We start from the raw sequence: 22,050 nt of genomic DNA, 5'->3' as shown, positions 1-22,050 counted from the left end.
ACTCAAGGTCCAAGAGTCTGGAGGAAGAGTGGAGAGACAGACAATCCAAGCTGCTTGAGATCTAGTGTGATGTTTCCACAATCAGTTATAGTTTCGGGAGCCATGTCATCTGCTGCCGAAGGTACACTATGTTTTATCAAGACCAAAGTCAGCGCGGCCATCTACCAAGAAATTTTAGAGCACTTCATGCTTCCCTCTGCCAACAAGCTTTTTGAAGTTGGAAATTTCATTGTCTAGCAGGACTTGGCACCTGTCCACACTGCCGAAAGTACCAATACTTGTTTTAAAAGCAACAGTATCACTGTGCTTGATTGGCCAGCAAACTCCCCTGACCTTAACCCCATAGAGAATCTATGGGGTATTGTAAAGAGGAAGATGAGAGACACCAGACCCCACAATACAGATGAGCTGAATGCTTATATCAAAGCAACCTTGGCTTTCATAACACCTCAGAAGTGCCACAGGCTGATCGCCTCCATGCCATGCTGCACTGATTCAGTAACTGATGCCAAAGGAGCCCCGAACAAGTATTGAGTGCATTTACTGAATATACATTTCAGTAGGCCAACATTTCGGATTTTAAAATCATTTTATCAAGCTGAGGTTATAAAGTATTCTAATTTACCTGAGATGATGACTTTTGAGTTTTCATTGGCTGCAAGCCATAATCATCAACATTAACAGAAATAAACATTGAAATACATCACTCTGTAATGACTCTATATAATATATGAGTTTCACTTTTTGTATTGAAGAACTGAAATAAATTAACTTTTTGATGATATTCTAATTTGGTGAGATGCACCTGTATTTACATTAGGCCATTTGGGCCATATGCTTTTTACTGCTCTTAAATAACACATAATATTTCAATATTTCATTTTAAGATCCATTAATTAAAATGTACTTTGCTAGTGGGACAACCCCTTTAAGTCTGTTTCCATATGAAAAAGTTAATCGATATATTTGATGATAAGGAAAAAATTCCTCGATTGTAGACTTTTTAAAAATAAATTATAAGTAAATATCAATTTGGCCTGTGACTTTTAATTTTGGAGGAGTATCTCTATGTTGTAGAGGTGGATAGGAAGATTTTTTCCACATCCTAAATATATATTTAGATGTCTGGGCTGAGTTCAGTAATGTAGCATCCTGATTTTCCACACAAGAAATATTCAAAGAGTATTGATATTAGGGAGGTTTCTGCAATTTCCCCATTTTTGGTGCCTTTCAGACTCTCCAAGAAAGGAGGCGCTTGTACTAATAGTACTCAAAGGTTAAAGATCAGCGGTAATTCAACATTGCTACATACAGTATGTATGAATAGAAGATATCTACGTAGAAATATGCTCCCTTTATATGATCCAATATCTATTTTCAAAACCATACGAATCACACACCTCTCAGAAGTGACTTTACTGTAAATGCTTGCAGTATATTTGTAATCATATAACCTATTCATATAAGTTAGCATTTCTGTTCTAACTAATGAGATTTGGTAACCAGGGAAATGTTATCTCTCTTACTCAAGAACAGCTATAAATACCATATAAATGATATACAATTTAAGTGCATACGGTAAGAGTAGTTTGCTGTTAACATACAGTACCTACAGTGACCCTTATAAATAGATAAGTTGTTTGTGATTGTCAGAAAATAGCTAATACAAAAGCAGGAAAGTGATCAGAAAGATTATTGAAGAACTAAACTGCAGAGCTAAAGTATAAGGAAACGGTAAAACCTATTATTAAAGAACAAAAGAAAAAAGTGTACAATACCTTGACACAGCTGCAGCAGGCAAGAGATGTAGTCTGTGCCCTGTATGACATGGCATCACTGCAAAAAAACAGCTCTACTGATCGCTGCTTCTCCATCCCACATCCACTTCTAGACACTCCTCTAACTTGCTTAACTAGTTCAGTGACAGTCACTCTTCAAGTGGGTATTGCCAAGGTCATGTCAACCTTGTGAAGAAGTAGATTCTCAAATACAAATATCAGATCATACATGTTAGTCTTCATATAAAATTCTTGTTGTACAATTCTAATATAAAATAATGAAGATTTTATTATTGTATACTAGATGAATGGTCATCTATGCTTACATTTATGCTAAAGGTTGCTGCTCCCTTATGAAATGATGGGATAGTGATTGTAATTGTATATGGGGAACCTTTTTTCTGCCAGGGGACATTTGGATTTTTATACCAATATACGAGGCCATACAAATTTATCAACTTGACATTTATTCTGCTATATTTGGTCACACATTTAATTATCTCACCTCTAACATGATGTCTGGAACTGTTTTTTTGTGCGGCTGTGATATTAGGTATGGATGATGTTGCTACTCACAACCTCTTTTCTAGATTTATGCCGGTGTGGAGCACAGTCCACTCTTTGTGATGAATTTTGAAAAGAACTTGCAGTAGTAAATTCTGAACACAGATCTATATTACACCACAGGTATCCTCAAAGTGGGAAATTCACCACTTTTCATGTAACATTTATAGAACTCAAGCAGTGGTGGGTCTACATTATGTACATCACTCTAGAGACACCGAGACTGCTCTATATATATGAAGTAGGAGACACAGACTACTGTATATACATCACATAGGAATCACTGTTGCTGCAGCATATACATTACAGAGGAGACACTGAGGCTGCAGCATATACATTACACAGGAGATGCTGGGGATGGAGCATATACATAACATAGAATACGCTGGGACTGGAGCAAATACACCATATAGGATACACTGGTGCACATACATCACATTAGATGTTGGAGGCACATAATCACAGTACACGCTAGGGGCACATACATCACAGGACACGCTGGGGGCACATACATCACAGGAAATGCTGGGGGCATATACATCACAGAAGATGCTGGGGGAACATAAATCACAGGAGACATTGGGATAACTTATATCACAGGAGACACTGGAGTCACATACATCACAGGAGACAATGGAGGCACATACATCTCAAGAGATGCTGGGGGCACATACATCACAGGAGGGGCTTGGGGCACATACATCACAGGAGGGGCTTGGGGCACATACATCACAAGAGGGGCTGGGGGCACATGCATAACATGAGGGGCTGGGGACATATACATCACAGGAGGGGTCGGAGACCTAAACATCACAGGAGGGACTTGAGCTGCCACTGCTGTTGACGTCAGTGGAAATGGAGTGCAGAGCCCACTGACTTTGCATGAGTTAGGATGTAATCCTTTATTGCATGTGCCACAGCGTTCATTAGTGAATGCTGCGTGCTCGTGCTTGTAGTGTCAGGTGCAATTAAATGGGCGGCTTTTTACTGGACAACGACACTGCAATCCCCAGCACTGGGGTTCCTGGGAATCTGCCTGGGGCTGGAGAAAAGAAGTTGTCCCACCCACGGCATGTGTCTTTACTTTATAGTAAAGTAGATTAAAGTAGAGCTTACTACAAATTTATCTATCTGTCTATATACAGTATATATCTGTCTGTCAATCTATCTATTTATCTGTATACAGTCATGGCCGAAAGTGTTGACACCCTTGAATGTGTTCCAGAAAATGAAGTATTCCTCCCAGAAAATGATTGCAGTTACACATGTTTTATTCTATACATGTTTATTTCCTTTGTGTGTATTGGAACAAAACAAAAAACAGAGTAAAATAGGCATATTAGAAATAATTTCACAGAAATACCTCAAAATTAGCAGGACAAAATTGTTGGCACTGTTCTGTCTCCGACATTTAATTCACAACCTTTGTCTGTCTATTTGATAATATTTACAATGATTTGCTGTGAATATTCAGAATGTTCAGTTTTACCATAGATTCTATTGTCTTCATTGTTTCTGGCTCCATCTAGTGACCAGAGCTATAACTGCAGTGTTATTGTATTTTACTTTCACTTTTGCTTCTTTTCCCTCCATTCACAATGTATACTGGGAAGGTTGCAAGGCACCCTGGTAAGTTTTGCAAAGGATCATGGTTAGTTCAGGCCCATTTTCCCTCCAGTTCTCCATTTTCTTTCAGCCTGCATCCTGAAAGCATCTCATTTCTCTTCTTCCCTTGTGACAGCATCGTTGGTAGGCAAACATGCTTCCTGTGTCTAATTCCTGTCTCAGATCAGCCTGCTCAGTTAGTTTCCCCTCCTCAGCTAGTATTGCAGATTTTGATTCTTAATGTGTTATGTATTATTATTATTATTATTATTATTTATTGTTATAGCGCCATTTATTCCATGGCGCTTTACATGTGAGGGGGGTATACATAAAAACAAGTACAATAGTCTTAAACAATACAAGTCATAACTGGTACAGGAGGAGAGAGGACCCTGCCCGCGAGGGCTCACAATCTTCAAGGGATGGGTGATAATACAGTAGGCGAGGGTAGAGCTGGTCGTGCAGCGGTTTGGTCGATCGGTGGTTACTGCAGGTTATAGGCTTGTCGGAAGAGGTGGGTCTTCAGGCTCTTTTTGAAGGTTTCGATGGTAGGTGAGAGTCTGATATGTTGTGGTAGAGAGTTCCAGAGTAGGGGAGATGCGCGAGAGAAATCTTGTATGCGATTGTGGGAAGAGGAGATAAGAGGGGAGTAGAGAAGGAGATCTTGTGAGGATCGGAGGTTGCGTGCAGGAAAGTACCGGGAGACGAGGTCACAGATGTATGGAGGAGACAAGTTGTGGATGGCTTTGTATGTCATGGTTAGGGTTTTGTAATGGAGTCTCTGGGCAATTGGGAGCCAGTGAAGGGATTGACAGAGGGGAGAAGCTGGGGAATAGCGGGGGGACAGGTGGATTAGTCGGGCAGCAGAGTTTAGAATAGATTGGAGGGGTGCGAGAGTGTTTGAGGGGAGGCCGCAGAGCATGAGGTTGCAGTAGTCAAGGCGAGAGATGATGAGGGCATGGACTAGGGTTTTTGCAGATTCTTGGGTGAGGAATGAACGGATGCGTGAAATATTTTTGAGTTGAAGTCGGCAGGAAGTGGAAAGGGTTTGGATATGTGGTTTGAAGGAGAGATCAGCATCAAGGATTACTCCGAGGCAGCGAGCTTGTGGGACTGGGGAGAGTGGGCAGTCATTTACTGTAATTGATAGGTTCGTAGGGGGGGTCACGTGAGATGGGGGAAAGATGATGAATTCTGTTTTGTCCATGTTGAGTTTCAGATATCTAGTGGAGAAGAAGGATGAAATAGTGGACAGACATTGAGGGATTCTGGTTAGTAGGGAGGTGATATCTGGTCCAGAGATGTAGATCTGTGTGTCATCAGCATAAAGATGATACTGAAAGCCATGAGATTCTATGAGCTGTCCCAGGCCAAAGGTGTAAATAGAGAACAGCAGGGGCCCTAGGACTGAACCTTGTGGGACTCCGACAGATAGGGGGCGAGGTGAGGAGGTGGTGTGTGAGTGGGAGACGCTGAATGTCCGGTCTGTTAGGTATGATGAGATCCAGGAGAGGGCCAAGTCTGTGATACCGAGGGATGAGAGGGTCTGTAATAATAGGGAATGGTCCAATGTGTCAAAGGCAGCCGACAGGTCCAGGAGGAGGAGGACAGAGTAGTGTCGCTTGCTCTTGGCAGTTAAGAGGTCATTGGTGACCTTAGTAAGGGCAGTTTCAGTGGAGTGGTGTGACCGGAAGCCAGATTGTAAGCGGTCGAAGAGGCAGCAAGAAGAGAGATGGGAGGACAGTTCAAGGTAGACGTGTTGTTCCAGTAGCTTGGAGGCGTATGGGAGAAGTGATATAGGGCGATAGCTAGATACAGAGGATGGGTCAAGAGAGGGCTTTTTGAGGATAGGTGTGATGGAGGCATGTTTAAAGCTTGAGGGGAAAACACCAGTTGTTAGTGATAGGTTGAAGAGATGGGTTAGGGTTGGGATGAAGACTGTGGTGAGGTTTGGGATGAAGTGGGATGGGATCGGGTCGAGTGCACAGGTGGTGAGATGTGATCTTGAGAGTAGAGTGGAGAGTCGATCTTCTGTAATGGTGGAGAAGTTGGTTTTGAAGGTGGAGGGCTGGGAAGTCGGGAGGAAGGGCTCTGGGGGTTGTTGACCAAAACTGTCCCTGATGTTATCAATTTTCTGCTTGAAAAATGAGGCAAAGTCTTCAGCTGTATGATATTTATCCTTGATGTACCCTGTATTGACTCAGTGTATGTATATGTTTTATTTGTAGTTTCACCCCATCAATATACCACCACGTTCAATAAAAGACAGATTTAACCTACAGTCTCCTTATTGGACCCCAGTATAGCGGTTTAGCTGCCTGTATAAGCTACATGAAGTCTGATTCAATTAGTGAGGACAGAACAGTGAAACAGTAGTTCTCCAGCTAGTGGGAATACAGAGAGAAGAGCCTTCCATCTTGCAGGACCGCAGTGAATCAGCGGCTCTCCAGCTAGTGGGAATACAGAGTAAAGAGCCTTCCATCTTGCAGGACCGCAATGAAACAGCGGCTATCCAGCTAGTGGGAACCCAGAGATAGAAGAGTCTTCCATCCTGCAGAGGCCAGTTACACAGTGCCATCCAGCTAGTGCAATTCGGGGAAAAGACAGCCCTTCATCCAGCTTGCAGGAACTAGTGAAACTGCAGAAATCCATCTAGTGAGATTCAAGTCACCGGCTACACACAGGCTAATACAGCTACAGCAATCTCTGCACAGCCAAGCATCCCTCCAAGACACCATGTCCCACAAATCACACAGGACAAAATCCGCTACATCCGTCTCCTCAAAGACTGTATCCATCAGCAGCGCTTTCGCCATTGCCCGCGCAAATGCTGAAGCTGCCAAAATGAGAGCAAGCTATGCTAAAGACGAAATGCAACTTAAAAGAGAGAAAGCACGCCTAGATGATCAAGAGAGAAAGACGCAGTTAGAGAAGGCACGTGTGGATGCCACCTTAGAGGGCCTAGCAGTTAAAAGAGAGGCTGCCGCAGCACTAGCCGAAGCAGAATTGCTAGAAGCCGCGCACAACCCTGAGCTGCATTGCCGAAGCAATACGTCAAGTCTGAAGTTGCCACTGCAAGATTCGCCACAACGCACATCTCAATATGTTAATGAACTTCCTGATCTAAGCTATAACCAAGAACACGACACATCCAGTGAAGTGAGTGTGAGTCATCATGAGGCTCAACTCCAGGAAAACGTGGAGCAAAACAACTCTGCTAATGACTACCTTGCCCCTCACCAGGTAACCAACGTGAATCACCTTGCTGACACACCACATGTCAGACCAAAGCAATATGACACCAGATGGCGCCACTCTGAGGATACTAACAGGTATGAACGCACCTCACATCACTATCAGGGTGACCCATCACCAGTATACTCTGCTGACAACCGGTTCACAACAAAATTTGCTAAGCTCTTCACACAATGTGATCTGGTTGCCAAGGGACTCATGAAATTCACTGACCACGCTGAAGGTTACAGAGCTTGGAGAGCTTCTTTCCAAAATGTCACTAGAGACTTGGGGCTACAACACAGGGAAGAGATAGACCTCTTAGTCAAATACCTGGGAGAAGAGTCAGTCAAACACGCAGTAAGGATCAGAGACATTAATATAAACCACCCTCAAATTGGCCTCAAAGAGATCTGGAAGAGGCTAGATGAGTGTTACTGCTCAGCAGAGGTAATAGAGAGAGCTTTGCTCAAAAGAATCGATGACTTTCCTAAAATATCTAACAAAGGTCTCCAGAAACTTAGAGAACTAAGTGACCTGCTAAAGGAAGTCCTAGTTGCCAAATGTGAAGGTGACCTGCAAGGACTTGCATTCCTTGACACAGCCAAAGGTGTTAACCCTATAGTCCAAAAGTTGCCCTACAATCTACAGGAGAGGTGGCTCACACGTGGTTCCTTGTACAAATACAAACACAGTGTTCCATTCCCTCCCTTCTCCGTTTTTGTAGACTTTATACAGGAACAAGCGACAATCAGAAATGATCCCAGCTTTGATTTTGCAATGTCATATGCCACATCGTCACCGGCTGCAAATCCACGCAGAACATCCGTGGCAGTTCACAAGACTTATGTTTCTTCTCGAAGTTCCAATTACAGGTCTGCTGGCTGCTCGCAATCAGAGACAAAGGTACAGTACCCTGACAAGCAGTGCCCGCTCCATCAGAAGCCTCATTCTATCTAAAATCTATGACAGATCGCAGAAGCTTCCTGAAAGAGAATGGTATCTGCTACAAGTTCTGTTCATCCACAACTCACCTCGCCAAGGATTGTAAGGTCAGTGTAAAATGCACAGAATGTGGCACCACAAATCATTACACTGCCCTACACCCTGGCCCAGCTTCATGGAGTGCACAAAACACATCAGCTGACAGTGAGCATGGCGGGGAGGAAAGGAGCACTGATGCAGCTACCCCATAGATCACTTCACAATGTACTGAAGTCTCAAAAGGGACAATAGACAGTAGGTCCTGTTCAAAAATATGCCTCATCAGAGTGTACCCAAAGGGTCATAGAGACAAAGCTGTGAGACTGTATGCTATCTTGGATGATCAAAGTAATCGATCCCTGGCTAGACCAACATTCTTTGACCTATTCAACATCAAAGGACCAAGCACTCCCTACTCATTAAAGACATGTGCAGGTACTGTGACAACAGCAGGCAGGAAAGCTACTGACTACCAAATTGAGTCCTTAGATGGACAATTCTGCCTACCACTACCTACAATCATCAAGTGTAATCAGATCCTAGACAACAGATCTGAAATCCCTACACCAGATGTGGCAATCCATCATGCTCACTTAAAACGCATAGCACACCTTATACCGGAACTCGACCAACAGGCACAGATAATAATGCTGTTGGGAAGAGATATGCTACAGGTTCATAAAGTGAGAAGTCACATCAATGGACTCCACATTGCTCCCTATGCCCAAAGGCTAGACCTAGGATGGGTCATAATAGGAAACGTATGCTTGGGACATATGCACGCCCCATCTTCTGTGACAAGTATGCTAACAAATACATTGGAGAAAGGATGCCCATCTCTGTTTCAACCTTGCAACAACAAGTTCCATGTCAAAGAACTACCACACAGCATCCAACTGCCCAATCATTTAATAGACTTTACTCATGACAGGAGTATGGTGTCAGGAAGCTATGAGGATCAGTTGGGGTGCACAGTCTTCCAGAGAACTAAGCAAGACAACCAAGTAGCAATGTTGGTAGAGGACAAGTTGTTCTTAGAGGTAATGGACAAGGGACTTGTAAAAGATGAGACCAACAGCTGGGTCGCACCTCTTCCCTTCAGAACCCACAGACCACATCTACCAAACAACAGAAATCAGGCACTAAAATGTTTCTCCTTTCTCAAACATAATCTGTAAAGGAAACCAGAGATGAAAGATCACTTTTTCTCCTTCATGTCAAAGATTTTTGTGAACTGCCATGCAGAACTAGCTCCAACTCTCAAAGACTCTGAAGAATGCTGGTTCCTACCCATATTTGGAGTATACCACCCTAAGAAACTGGGCCAGATTAGAGTGGCGTTTGACTCCAGTGCTAAGTTTAATGATGTCTCCCTGAATGATGTTCTACTGACAGGACCAGACCTCAATAACAAACTGATGGGAGTACTTATGCACTTCCGTATGGATTCCATTGCCTTCATCGCTGACATCCAGCAAATGTACCATTGTTTCCTTGTCTGAGAGAGAGACAGGAACTTCCTAAGATTCTTCTATTACAGAAACAATGATCCTACTAAAGAGGTCACAGGGTTAGAGATGAGCGACTTTGCCTTTTTTCGGGTCGCGTCGGGGTTCATAAAACCCGACTTTCGCAAAAGTCGGGTCGAACGCAATCGGCCGATTATCGTGAAAAGTCGAAGGCCGACTGAAACACAAAACCCAATGCAAGTCAATGGGGAAGAAAAGTCGGCAGTGAGTGGAGGACAGGAAACACACCTACAGTGCCCATTTTAATGCCAAAAACATCAATTCTTATTACTAGAGATGAGCGACTTTGCTTTTTTTCGGGTCGAGTCGGGTTTCATGAAACCTGACTTTCTCAAAAGTCAGGTCGAACGAAATGGGGCCGATTATCGTGAAAAATCGAAGGCCGACTGAAACACGAAACCTAATGCAAGTCAATGGGGAAGCAAAGTCGGCAGGGAGTGGAGGACATTAAACACACCTAAAGTGCCCATTTGAATGGCAAAAGCATCAATTTTTATTACTGAAGCTTGTCAACCTTAATTTACTTCATAATAATAGTTACGCACTGAAAACTGGGGGTTATTTGGCTAAAGTTGTGGAGGGGTAGGGCTGGCTCCAGGTTTTCAAGTGCCCTGGGCCAAAGAGCGCCCCTTTAACACATACCACAACTCATGATGCTCTGATATGGTAGAGAAATAGCGGTATAGTACAATGAAAAATACTTCACTTTTTACATCTCATGACTGATATCGATTTTAAATTCTCCAATAGCTCCAAAAACGGACAGTATATTACTCCATACAGTATTATGGCCACAGCATAGTGCGCTATACAGAGTAATGAGGCCCATATATTTCTCCATACAGAATCATTGGTCCCATATAATGTTTGAAACAGTATATGATGAGCTCCACATAATGCTACAGTATATGTTGGTCCCCATGGATGAAGCTCCACTGTCTTATGGGCCCAAATAATGCTCCATATATAATGGGCCCCATTTCTAATGCTCTAGTGTATAATGGGCCCTGTACATGCTGCTCCAGTGTCTGATGTCCACCTTTGGAATGCTCCAGACACTTTTGCGTACTATGAGGGGCCCTGTGCCAGTGCCATCACCCATGAGAATGCCCCCCACCTGCTCAAGGAACCTCCACTTTCATCTGCACCTTCCTCTTTGTCACCTTGTAAGGTGGTATAATATGCGGGAAGGGGAACCTGAGTTTCCTCAGGGTCAGATTCTGGCTGTGTAGTGGTCTGGGTCAATGTACCAGCAGAATCATCTAGCAGTGACTGGGCATCAGTGCACTTGTGGCGTCCCCATGAGTACGGTCGCCACAGTGGCATTACCTTCCTCCTAGGGAGTGTGATGTCATGCTTGGGAGCAACGAAGGATCTCTCTAGCAGTTAAACCAACACACAACACATTTCCCACTCCTGGCCAGCAGGAAGACCTCTGAACCTGACTGCTGAGGAGCTGCTCTCTGTGGTCGGGAGGAGGTAAGTTAGGGCACTCTGTGCAGGGAAGGGGAAGTGTGTGGACGTGAGAAGGGGAGCTGGAGGATGAGCAGAGTTAAGGCTCACTCCTAGCTGGAGCGCATGGTCCGGATTCCGGTCTCCCAGTTTGTAGGGACACTGACGGTCCTGCAGCAGAAACCGGAGGAAGTAGGAGCTGTAAATGCTCTGTACCCAACTAAGGCTCGGAGGCCCCAGCATCGACGTATGGGAGCCAGAAGGAAAAGGCTACGGCTGCCTGCCATGCGAGAAAGTTCCTAAAAAGAGTCAACAGGGGGAACTTCATTGAACTCAGCACTGCGAGTACCTCAGATAAGCGCTAGAACGGAGGCCACACTTCCTATCTGCAGAGAGAGAATTCGAAATTGGCTTCCAGGCTGACCATCTCCTTCTCCATCTGTACTGTGAGTCCTGGACGGCACTTACCAATTACAGGTAAAGGAACTGCACGACTGTGTCTGTCATCTTTCTCCTGCGCCTGGCGCACGGCTCTGCTACATCCTGCACTGCACACCATCTACCAACTCTTTCATCTGCCCTGCGACTACGGCCCTACCTGTGCAGGGCTTCTACATCTTAGCTGCACCACAACATCTGTCCCAGAGAAGCGACACTGCAGAGCTGGTCAATCTAATCAGAAACCACAGGTGGCATCACGTATCATTCACCTATAAACGTAATTCACCCCTTTGCATGGACGCCCAGGGCCACGGAACGGGTCACCACCACCGTGACACATCCCTGTGAGACACCGGCCCGGTACCGATTAACCCCACTGCCCTGGCTGGCCACCCACACTCCATGTCTGATTCATCTTGGTCTTGGGAATTCACAATTTGACTTGATAACCCAGGCATGGTATGATAGAAAAAGCTACATGGACTAATGTGAAGTGTGGCCTGCTGCATCATTCACTTTTGGTGGGGGTGAAGGACACAAGGAAAGGGTTTCTTCCTGACCAGGAGCCAGCACTTGACGACTCAGTGCTTGCATTTTTTGAAACTTCAGAAGAGGAGGGCATATTTGCTGGAGTCTGTTTTGGCAATGTAAGCCAAAACCAGTTCCTCATGCTCCGCCTTTAAAAGCGGTTAACCTACTCCCAGAAAAGGTAACCTTCCAGGCGTTCCGGAGCCAGACTATGACGCAGGCTCAACACCTCCTGCCTTAGCTGCTATTGTGCTTTTGCCACTACCAGCAGATGCACCACCACCATCAGTACCAGCTGGCCCCCCCACGCCCACGGCCTCTTCCACCAAACTTCAAAATTTTGCAGAAAATAGACCCAAAATAACATCAGATATATGGCACTGTATCAGAAGCGTACAGCTCTATTCAGTCAAAGGATAATTGTCAATCTCCCTATATATTCCATCAGTCACACAGAGATGCTCACAGGCTCAGTATGGATTAGACAAGAATATAAAATTTAGACAAAGTGTACAGTATCATCAGATAGCAGGTATATATAGTATAGTTTAAACATTCTAAATCTCCGTAGATATTTGAGGAGGCACACACAGACACTCTCATGCTAAGTATTGGATTACAACACAATCTAAAAAGCCGTAAAACGGTAATGGATCTCAAGAGTACAGCTGTACACAGTGTAGGTATCATTGTTGTCAATTTCAGTATATATTTCCACAGTCAGAAAATAACTCTCACTTGGTCAGTTTGGATTAGACCAGAATATAACAAGTAGTAAATGGGTAATGTATCCCAAGCGTAGAGTTGTATACAGTGTTGGAGTAATTTTTAAATGTACATCTAAATTGCAGGAGTAACCCATAGACACTCACACGCTCAGGATGGATCACACCACAATATAACAAGAATATCCGCAAGAAATAATCACATATGTGGGACAATGTTCCAGGTGTCAATGATACACTTAGAGTGTTGGTTGGAGGAGGACTTCCTGGCAGAAAGGGTACAGTATCACCAGATACCAGGTATATAGCATAGTTTAAACATTAACAATGAACTTCTATATATCAGGAGTGGTGTTGAGCCACCCCGCTAGTGTTTTGGTTTGTCGCACAGGAGGAAAGTTCGTTGAATGTTTGTCGAACGTTCGAAGAACACCGTCGAACCCCATTGAAAACAATGTCAGGCAAACACAAACACATACAAACACATAGAAATCAATTACAAAACACCTTTAAAGGTGTCCCAAAGCAGACAAAATGCTCAGAAGACAAAAATAACATATGGAAAAGGGCAACTACATTTAGAAAAGAGGTGGAGGAGTAAAAGGAGGAGGTGGAGGAGACACAGATATAGGCTTGTCATGCCCTTATGAAGTCAAGAAAGGCTGGAATAAAAATGTAAAATACAAACCAAAAAAAAAAAAATTCTGAAATCGAACACGATCATATACCGTCGGACTTCCCACCAATAAATTATACCAACTGCCGATGGGGCGGCGTTATTCCCACGAACCTCCAAACTGCGTCCATGAAGGCAAAGTGTTTGGTTTCCGGGGGCTGTATGATTGCAAAGCTGAACCTTAAAGGAATGTCCAAAAGGGCACCACCAGGAGTGGAGCCTGTGGCTTAATTGGACTCCACCCGGGAAACCACAACCATACAAGCTACAGAAAAGATGGACAGATTGCAAGCTTTGCCGATTCTGTGTATGGTGTGGTATGTCCGTTTGTAGTTGTGCTAGCGATTTCTCAGCTTTATTCCGTTAACCACCGAGACTCCGGCATGCCCCCACGGTATGTGTCAAGCTTACTAGAGGGATACGCGAGGCTCTGGCACACGAGATCGAGCAATAACAGGTCTATCATGCCCTTACATGTCCGGGGCTGCATGCGCGCTATACTGAAAGGACCAGCTTTTGTCGCTTACAGGTGCTGATAACCCACTGAACACCGATAGTGATGGGGATCTGGGATTCCAATTATTCCCCGTGAACGATGATTTCCCAGTAAGTGCAGGTCAACCGCAATTACGGAATTAGGCCTAACCGGCATTCCTGACAAAATGAAAAAATTATGTGTCCAAACCACAGGTGCTGTAGCTTGCTTAACAGCTCGGCAGCCGTTCTCAAGCCCAGTATGGATTCGACAACATTGTAGAAAGTTGATAAAGGGTACAGTTTCACCGGATAACATGTATATATGTAGCATAGTTTACACATTAAAAACCTATGTCTATAGATCAGGAGGCAGGCTCAGACGGTCTCAGGCCCAGTATGGATTAGACGTGATTGGACAAAGGTGAGAAAGGGTAAAGTATCACCGGATTACAGGTATGTATAGCATAGTTTACACATTAAAAACCTATGTCTATAGATCAGGAGGCAGGCTCAGACGGTCTCAGGCCCAGTATGGATTAGACGTGATTGGATAAAGGTGAGAAAGGGTACATTATCCCCGACCGGGGATGGCTGAACTCCAAAAAACAAGGAAAACAAAACAAAACTAATAAGTTCAATAGCAGAGCAAAAACTTATCTTTGGGAAGCAGGAATCAGACTGGTTTCCAAGAATCCAGCAGAGAAATCACCAGCGACTCAGAAGGGCGTCGGCTGCCTTATATCCAGTCAGAAGTTCCTGTTACCCAGTCATCATCTACCAGATCAGGTATTTGGTAATCAGCCTCACTACCTTCCTTCACCAGAAGAGGGAGTTCATCAGACATCGACGGTGAAGGGGAAAATGAACTCACAAAAGGTCTTTCAGCTTCGACCACTGCACACCTGTCAACTCCATGTCTGCCCTCAAAGTGCCTGCCCATGTATCCTCCCACAAATGCATTACGGCCTGCCTCTGTTAGCACAGCCGCTCAACCATGTGCAGGGTGGAGTTCCACCTTGTTGCAACGTCGATAATTAGGCAGTGGTTGGGAAGGTGGAGCAATCGCTGCAGCTTCCGCTTACGACTGGAGTGTACCGGCGACCGGCGGATGTGCGAGCACAGTCTTCGAACCTTATGGAGCAGGCCTGTTAACTCCGGATAATTATTGAGGAAGCAGTGCACCACCAGGTTCAAGGTGTGAGCCAGGCAAGGTATGTGTGTGAGTTTTGAATGGGCTATGGCTGCCACAAAATTCCGGCCGTTATCACTAACTACCTTGCCTGCCTCAAGATGTAGACTGCCCAGCCATGACTCAGTTTGTCGCTGAAAGTAGTCGGCCACTACCTCCGCGGTGTGTCTGTCACACAAACACATCATCTGCAACACAGCCTGCTGACGCTCTCCACTAGCTGATCGATAGGGGGACACCTCGTGTGCAACACTGGTAGCTGCGGATGGAGTGCTCATGCGACTGCGCTCTGTGGATGAGCTTTCGCTTCTGGAGGAGGAGGAGGGTCGAATGCCTACAGCCAACTGTTTCCTATACCGTGGGCTAGGCAGCACTGTCCCACCACCGCTGTCCCCTGTGGACCCTGCATCCACCACATTAACCCAGTGCACAGTGATGGACACGTAACGGCCCTGGCCATGCCTACTGGACCATGCATCAGTTGTCAGGTGCACCTTTCCACTCCCTGATTGCTTGAGTGCATGGACAATGCGGTCTTCCACATGAAGGTGGAGGGCTGGGATGGCTTTGCGAGAAAAGAAGTGGTGACTGGGTAGGTCATAGCGTGGTGCTGCGTAGGCCATGAGTTCGCGGAAAGCTGCACTTTCAACCAACCGGTAGGGCATCATCTCTAACGAGATTAGTTTGGCAATGTGGGCGTTCAAACCCAGTGTACGCGGATGAGAGGATGATTACTTTCTTGTCCTACTCATAGTCTCTGGTAAGGTGAGTTGGACTTGAGAGCTGCATATGGTGGAACTAGCAGTGGACATGGCAGACTGAGAGAGGGTTGATGATGGTGATAGAGTTGGTGTTCTTTCTGATGGCCTAGATTCAGTCTTTCATTGATATAACATTGTGATTCCCTGACTGCTTGGCCTTGCGACGACACCTCAACATTTGCTGCTGGTGGTGTGCTAACCGGTGGGCTTACAGTGGGGGAAACTATGTAGCGTTGCTGACTACCTTCTTTGGGAGCAGTTGCACATGTGGTACGTGAGGTTTGGTAGTCCGTCCACACTTGCAAGTGCATGGTGGTTAAATGTCTAAGCATGCAACTGGTATTCAAATTTCTCAGATTTTTCCCTCAGCTAAAGGTCTTTGCGCACTTCTTACAGATAACCTTTGCCTGAATTTTGTTCAAAAAAGTGCCACACTGCACTCTTCCAACTATGGAAGACATTTTGAGGTCTTGCACGCTGTGCTATTTTGACCGTCTGGCCAAGCTGTCCTTCAACTCTTTTGGTTTTTGTAACCCGTTTTTGGACTGCTCCGGGCCTGCCAGATAACAGCTGTTGCGATGTCGATGCCTGCTGTGGATGCTCCTCCTCTTCTGAGCTATTGGCAGCGGCACCCTCTTCCCCCAATGGATGCCAATCTGGGTCAACAACTGGGTCATCCATCATCTCCTCTTCAATGTCATGTGCACCTTCCTCTGTGTCACCGTGTATGGTGGTATAGTATGTGGGAAGGGGCACCTGAGTGTCAACAGGGTCAGATTCTGGCTCAGTTCCCTGCGAGGACAATGTATTGCTCTGAGTGAATGTACCAGCAGATAAATCTAGCAGTGCATCAGTGCACTCCATGTCAGATTCATCTTGGACTGGGGAATTCACGATTTGACTTGATAACCCAGGCATGGTATGAGAAAAGAGCTCCATGGAGTAATCTGTAGTGTGGCCTGCCGCATCCTTCACTTTTGGTAGGGGTGAAGGACACAAGGAAAGGTGTTGTTCCCGATCAGGAGCCTCCACTGATGACACAGTACTTTTATTTTTTGAAACTTCAGAAGAGGAGGCAATAGAGCTGGAGGCTGTGTCAGCAATGTAAGCCAAAACTTGTTCCTGAAGCTCCGGCTTTGAAAGCGGTTTACCTTCTCCCAGAAAAGGGAGCCTACGAAGCCTTGTGGAGCCAGACAATGACGCCGGCTCACCACCTCCTGCCTTAGGTGCTATTGTGCTTTTGCCACAACCAGCAGAAGCATCACCACCAACACCACCATCAGGACCAGCTGGCAACCCCCGCCCACTTCCACAGCCTCTTCCACCATACTTCCTCATTTTTGGAAAAATGTACCCAAAATATCACCAGCTATATGGTACTGTAAAACAAGGTACAAGGTGTATATAGCATTGGGGAGAATTGGAAGCTCCCTAGAGATTTTAGGAGGCTGAACTATTATCTCAGGCCCACTATAGATTACACCTCAATTTAACAGGCTGAAATAGGCAGGTGTATGACCAGGTACAAGGTTTGTATATAGTATTGGGGAGAATTGGAAGCTCCCTAGAGATTTTAGGAGACTGAACTATTATCTCAGGCCCACTATATATTGCACCTCAATTTAACAGGCTGAAATAGGCAGGTGTATGACCAGGTACAAGGTGTGTATATAGTATTGGGGAGAATTGGAAGCTCCCTAGAGATTTTAGGAGGCTGAACTATTATCTCAGGCCCATTATAGATTGCACAACTTAATTTAACAGGCTGAAATAGGCAGGTGTATGACCAGGTACAAGGTGTGTTTATAGTATTTGGGAGAATTGGAAGCTCCCTAGAGATTTTAGGAGGCTGAACTATTATCTCAGGCCCACTATAGATTACACCTCAATTTAACAGGCTGAAATAGGCAGGTGTATGACCAGGTACAAGGTGTGTATATAGTATTGGGGAGAATTGGAAGCTCCCTAGAGATTTTAGGAGGCTGACAATTATGCTCTCAGTCCAAGTATGGCAGCAGGCAGCCTAATAAGCAGGACTGCTGCACACAAAAGTGTGGAAAAATGAACGCTTGGTAACTGTGCAGAAAAGAGGAAGAAAAGTATTTTTGCTTTTAAAAAAGCAGTTTGCACAGCAGTGTGCAAACAGTAATGTAGCTATCAGGAAGCCTTATAAGACAGCCTAATAACCAACTGAGCTGATGCACAAAAATATAGCCTCCCCTGTCACTGCACAGTGTGCACACAAACTGTTGTGCTGTACAGTCGAAATCGCTACCAGCAGAAGCAGTTTTTTTGTTCTTCTTCCCTGCCTAACGCTCTCCCTTTTTCAGAATCAGCAGCTGCAACCTCTCCCTAATGCTAAGATCGGCAAAAGTAAGATGGTGGTCGGCGTGCATGCCCTTTTATAGCCCCTGTGATGCCACACAAAGCAAGCCAATCACTTGTATGCCCTTCTCAAAGATGGTGGTGACCGATGCCCATGTCATCGCGTTGCCCACAGAGTGCGTCCTCCATCATTGGCTGAAAAAGGGTGCTGGAAGCATCATTTGAAATGCAACTTTGGTACTCTGGTCGCCGACCTCGTGGTCGACATCACGCTATGGTCGGGTTTCGTTTCATGAAACTCGTCTTCAGGGAAAGTCGGCGACTTATGAATTTGACCAACCCGTTTCGCTCAACTCTACACAGGGTATCGCATAAGAGTGCACATCTTTGGCAATAGTCCTTCTCCTGCAGTCACCATTTAAGGACTCAAAAGGTCAGCTCAAGAAAGAGAAACAGAATACAGATCAGATGTCAGACATTTCATAGAAAAGGACTTTTATGTTGATGACTGTCTGAAAACCGTGCCTTCAAATGAGACTGCTATCAGTCTTTTCAGGAGAGCCAAGAGATGCTTGCTTGCTCTAACCTCAGGCTTCACAAAATAGCCTCAAACAGCCAAGAACTTATGAAAGTATTCCCTTCACAAGACTTGTGTAACGGTCTCAGAGACCTGGACCGTCAGACCCCACACCAATGCAACGCAGCCTCGGGCTTCTCTGGAATTTACAGTCAGACACTTTCACCTTTCAGGTCAGCCAGGAAGAAAAGCCTTTCACACACAGAGGTGTCCTGTCTACCATCAACAGCCTGTATGATCCCTTGGGTTTTTGCAGCTCCTGTTACTATACAAGGCAAAGCCTTACTAAGAGACTTAACTAAGGAGACTTCTGACTGGGATGCACCTCTGCCACCGGATAAGAGAATCCAGTGGGAAGTATGGAAGAACTCTTTAGCAGCCCTCTCCAACCTGAATGTTCCAAGACCATACACCCCTGTACAGTCTACAGAAATGCAAAGCCAAAGACTGTATGTATTTGCAGATGCTTCTGTCAAAGCAATTGCTGCTGTTGCCTATCTCAAAACTGTAGACTCCAAATGTCAGAGTCACGTCGGATGTCAACAACAGAGTGCTACGAATTAGGAGATAAGTTCATCCAAAAGAGTGGCATTACATCCCATGGACCAAAATCCTGCAGATCATGCAACTAGAGCAGGTGACGCAAGTCGACTAGGATGCACAACCTGGCTCTCAGGACCAAAACTATTGTACTCTGAGGAACATTCTCCAGACACCTTTGAACTAATAGGAGAGGACTCAGATGCTGAAATTTGCCCTCAAGTGTCTAAACTTCATACATTGACTCCAGCTACTCTCCTCACCCAGAAAACAGGACTATCCAGTGCCCCTCAAGGAGTATTCGATGCTAAGGACCTTTACAAGTGCCAATGGAGACAGGTACAAAGTCTTGCCAATGCATTCTGGGACAGGTAGCGCAAACAGTATTTGTCTACCCTGCAGCCGTGGAATAAGTGGCAATCTACCAGGTCTAATCTGAGGATTGGCGACCTCGTCCTTTTAAAAGACTTTCAAGCCCATCGGAACCAGGGGCCACTTGGTCTAGCGACATTCCTGAGTAAGGATGCCAACGTCCGCAAAGTCGAACTTAGGATGGCCAAAGGAAATGAACATAAGACATTCTCCAGACAGTAACTGAGCTGGTTCTATTGTTGTCTTCAGAGAATAAGAATAGTGACATCCATTTGATACCAGACGGGGAGTGTTCTGTCTCCGACATTTAATTCACAACCTTTGTCTGTCTATTTGATAATATGTACAATGATTTGCTGTGAATATTCAGAATGTTCAGTTTTACCATAGATTCTATTGTCTTCATTGTTTCTGGCTCCATCTAGTGACCAGAGCTATAACTGCAGTGTTATTGTATTTTACTTTCACTTTTGCTTCTTTTTCCTCCATTCACAATGTATTCTGGGAAGGTTGCAAGGCACCCTGGTAAGTTTTGCAAAGGATCATGGTTAGTCCAGCCCCCATTTTCCCTCCAGTTCTCCATTTTCTCTTAGCCTGCATCCTGGAAGCATCTTATCTCTCTTCTCCCCTTGTGACAGCATCGCTGGTAAGCAAACATGCTTCCTGTGTCTAATTCCTGTCTCAGATCAGCCTGCTCAGTTAGTTTCCCCTCCTCAGCTAGTAGTGCAGATGTTGATTCTTAATGTGTTATGTATGATATTTATCCGTGATGTACCCTGTATTGACTCAGTGTATGTATATGTTTTATTTGTAGTTTCACTGCATCAATATACCACCACGTTCAATAAAATACAGATTCAACCTACAGTCTCCTTATTGGACCCCGGTATAGCGGTTTAGCTGCCTGTATAAGCTACATGAAGTCTGATTCAATTAGTGAGGACAGAACTGGCACCTTTCCTAAATTGTGGGTAAACATCTTTGCTTCAGCCATGTGATGCTTGATCAAACTCACCCGTGGCAAGTAAGACAGATGGGCAATATGAAAATCGCACCTGATACAAGATAAAAAGGGAAGAAATTTACTCAATGTTTGCATTGTCTGTCTGTGTGTGCCACACTAAGCATGGAGAACAGAAACAGGAGAAGAAAACTGTCTGAGGGCTTGAGAACTAAAATTATTGAAAAATATCAATAATCTCAAGGTTCAAGGTTACAAGTCCATCTTCAGAGATATGGATGTTCCTTTGCCCACAGTGAGCAACATAATCAAGAAGATTACAACCCATGGCACTGTGGCTAATCTCCCTGGAGGTGGGTGGCAGAGAAAAATTGCAGCACAGGATAGTCCAGATGGTGGATAAACAGAATTAAGTTTCAAAGAAATTTAAGCTGTCCAGGGTGCAACATTATCAGGGCAAACTATCCATCAATATTTGAATGAAATAAAACATCATGGCAGGAGACCCAGCAGGACCCCACTGCTGACACAAATATAAAAAGCTTGACTGCAGTATTCCAAAATGTATGTGAGTAAGTCAAAATCCTTCTGGAAAAGCATCTTGTGCAGAGATGAGAGCAAGATAGAGCTTTTTGGCCAAGCACATCATTCTACTATTTACCAAAAACAGAATACAAAGAAAAGAACACATTACCTACAGTCAAATATGGTGGAGGTTCAAAGACATTTTGAGGTTGATTTGCTGCCTCTGGCACTTGGTTCCTTGACCATGTGCAAGGCATCATGAAATATGAAGATTATGAAAGGATTTTGGGTCTCAATTTAGCGCCTTGTGTCACAAAGCTTGGTTAGCATTATGAAGATAATGAAAGGATTTTGGGTCTCAATTTAGCGCCTTGTGTCACAAAGCTTGGTTAGCATCCTATGTCATGGGTCTTCCAGCAGCTCAATAACACCAAACATACTTCAAGAAACACCCAGAAATGAATGGAAGCAAAATGCTGGAGAGATCTACTGGCCAGCAATGAGTCCGGATCTAAATCCCATTGAACACCCATGGGGAGATCTTAAAATTGCTGTTGGGAGAGACACCCTTCAAATATGAGGGAACTGGAGCAGTTTGCAAGAGTGGTCCAAAATTCTAGTTGAGAGGTGCAAGAAGCTTGTTGATTATTATAGGAAGCGATTGATATTAAGTTGAGGGTGCCAACAATTTTGTCTTGATCCATTTCTGGGGTTCTGTGTGAAATTATGTCCAATTTGCCATTTTTTCTCTGTGTTTTTGTGTTGGTCCAATACAAACAAAGGAAATAAACATGTGTGTAAAAAATA

General features: G+C 44.7%; 1 protein-coding gene across 1 annotated transcript in view; it reads right to left on the bottom strand.

The window, feature by feature from the left end:
* The window catches only part of PRKCQ (protein kinase C theta), a 233,028-nt gene extending 231,203 nt beyond the window's left edge, over positions 1-1,825 (bottom strand). Inside the window, exon 1 of the mRNA XM_073589040.1 lies at positions 1,779-1,825. The gene's annotated coding sequence lies outside the window, so the exon portion shown is untranslated. The remainder of the gene's footprint in view (positions 1-1,778) is intronic.
* Between the last annotated feature and the right edge of the window lie 20,225 nt (positions 1,826-22,050).

Source organism: Dendrobates tinctorius, unplaced genomic scaffold (assembly GCF_039654945.1).
Source record: "Dendrobates tinctorius isolate UK_male_01 unplaced genomic scaffold, ASM3965494v1 ptg000105l, whole genome shotgun sequence".
Classification (NCBI taxonomy): Eukaryota; Metazoa; Chordata; class Amphibia; order Anura; family Dendrobatidae; genus Dendrobates; species Dendrobates tinctorius.
The sequence above is the reverse complement of the archived record's forward strand: the minus strand, read 5'-3'. Positions and strand labels throughout refer to the sequence as shown.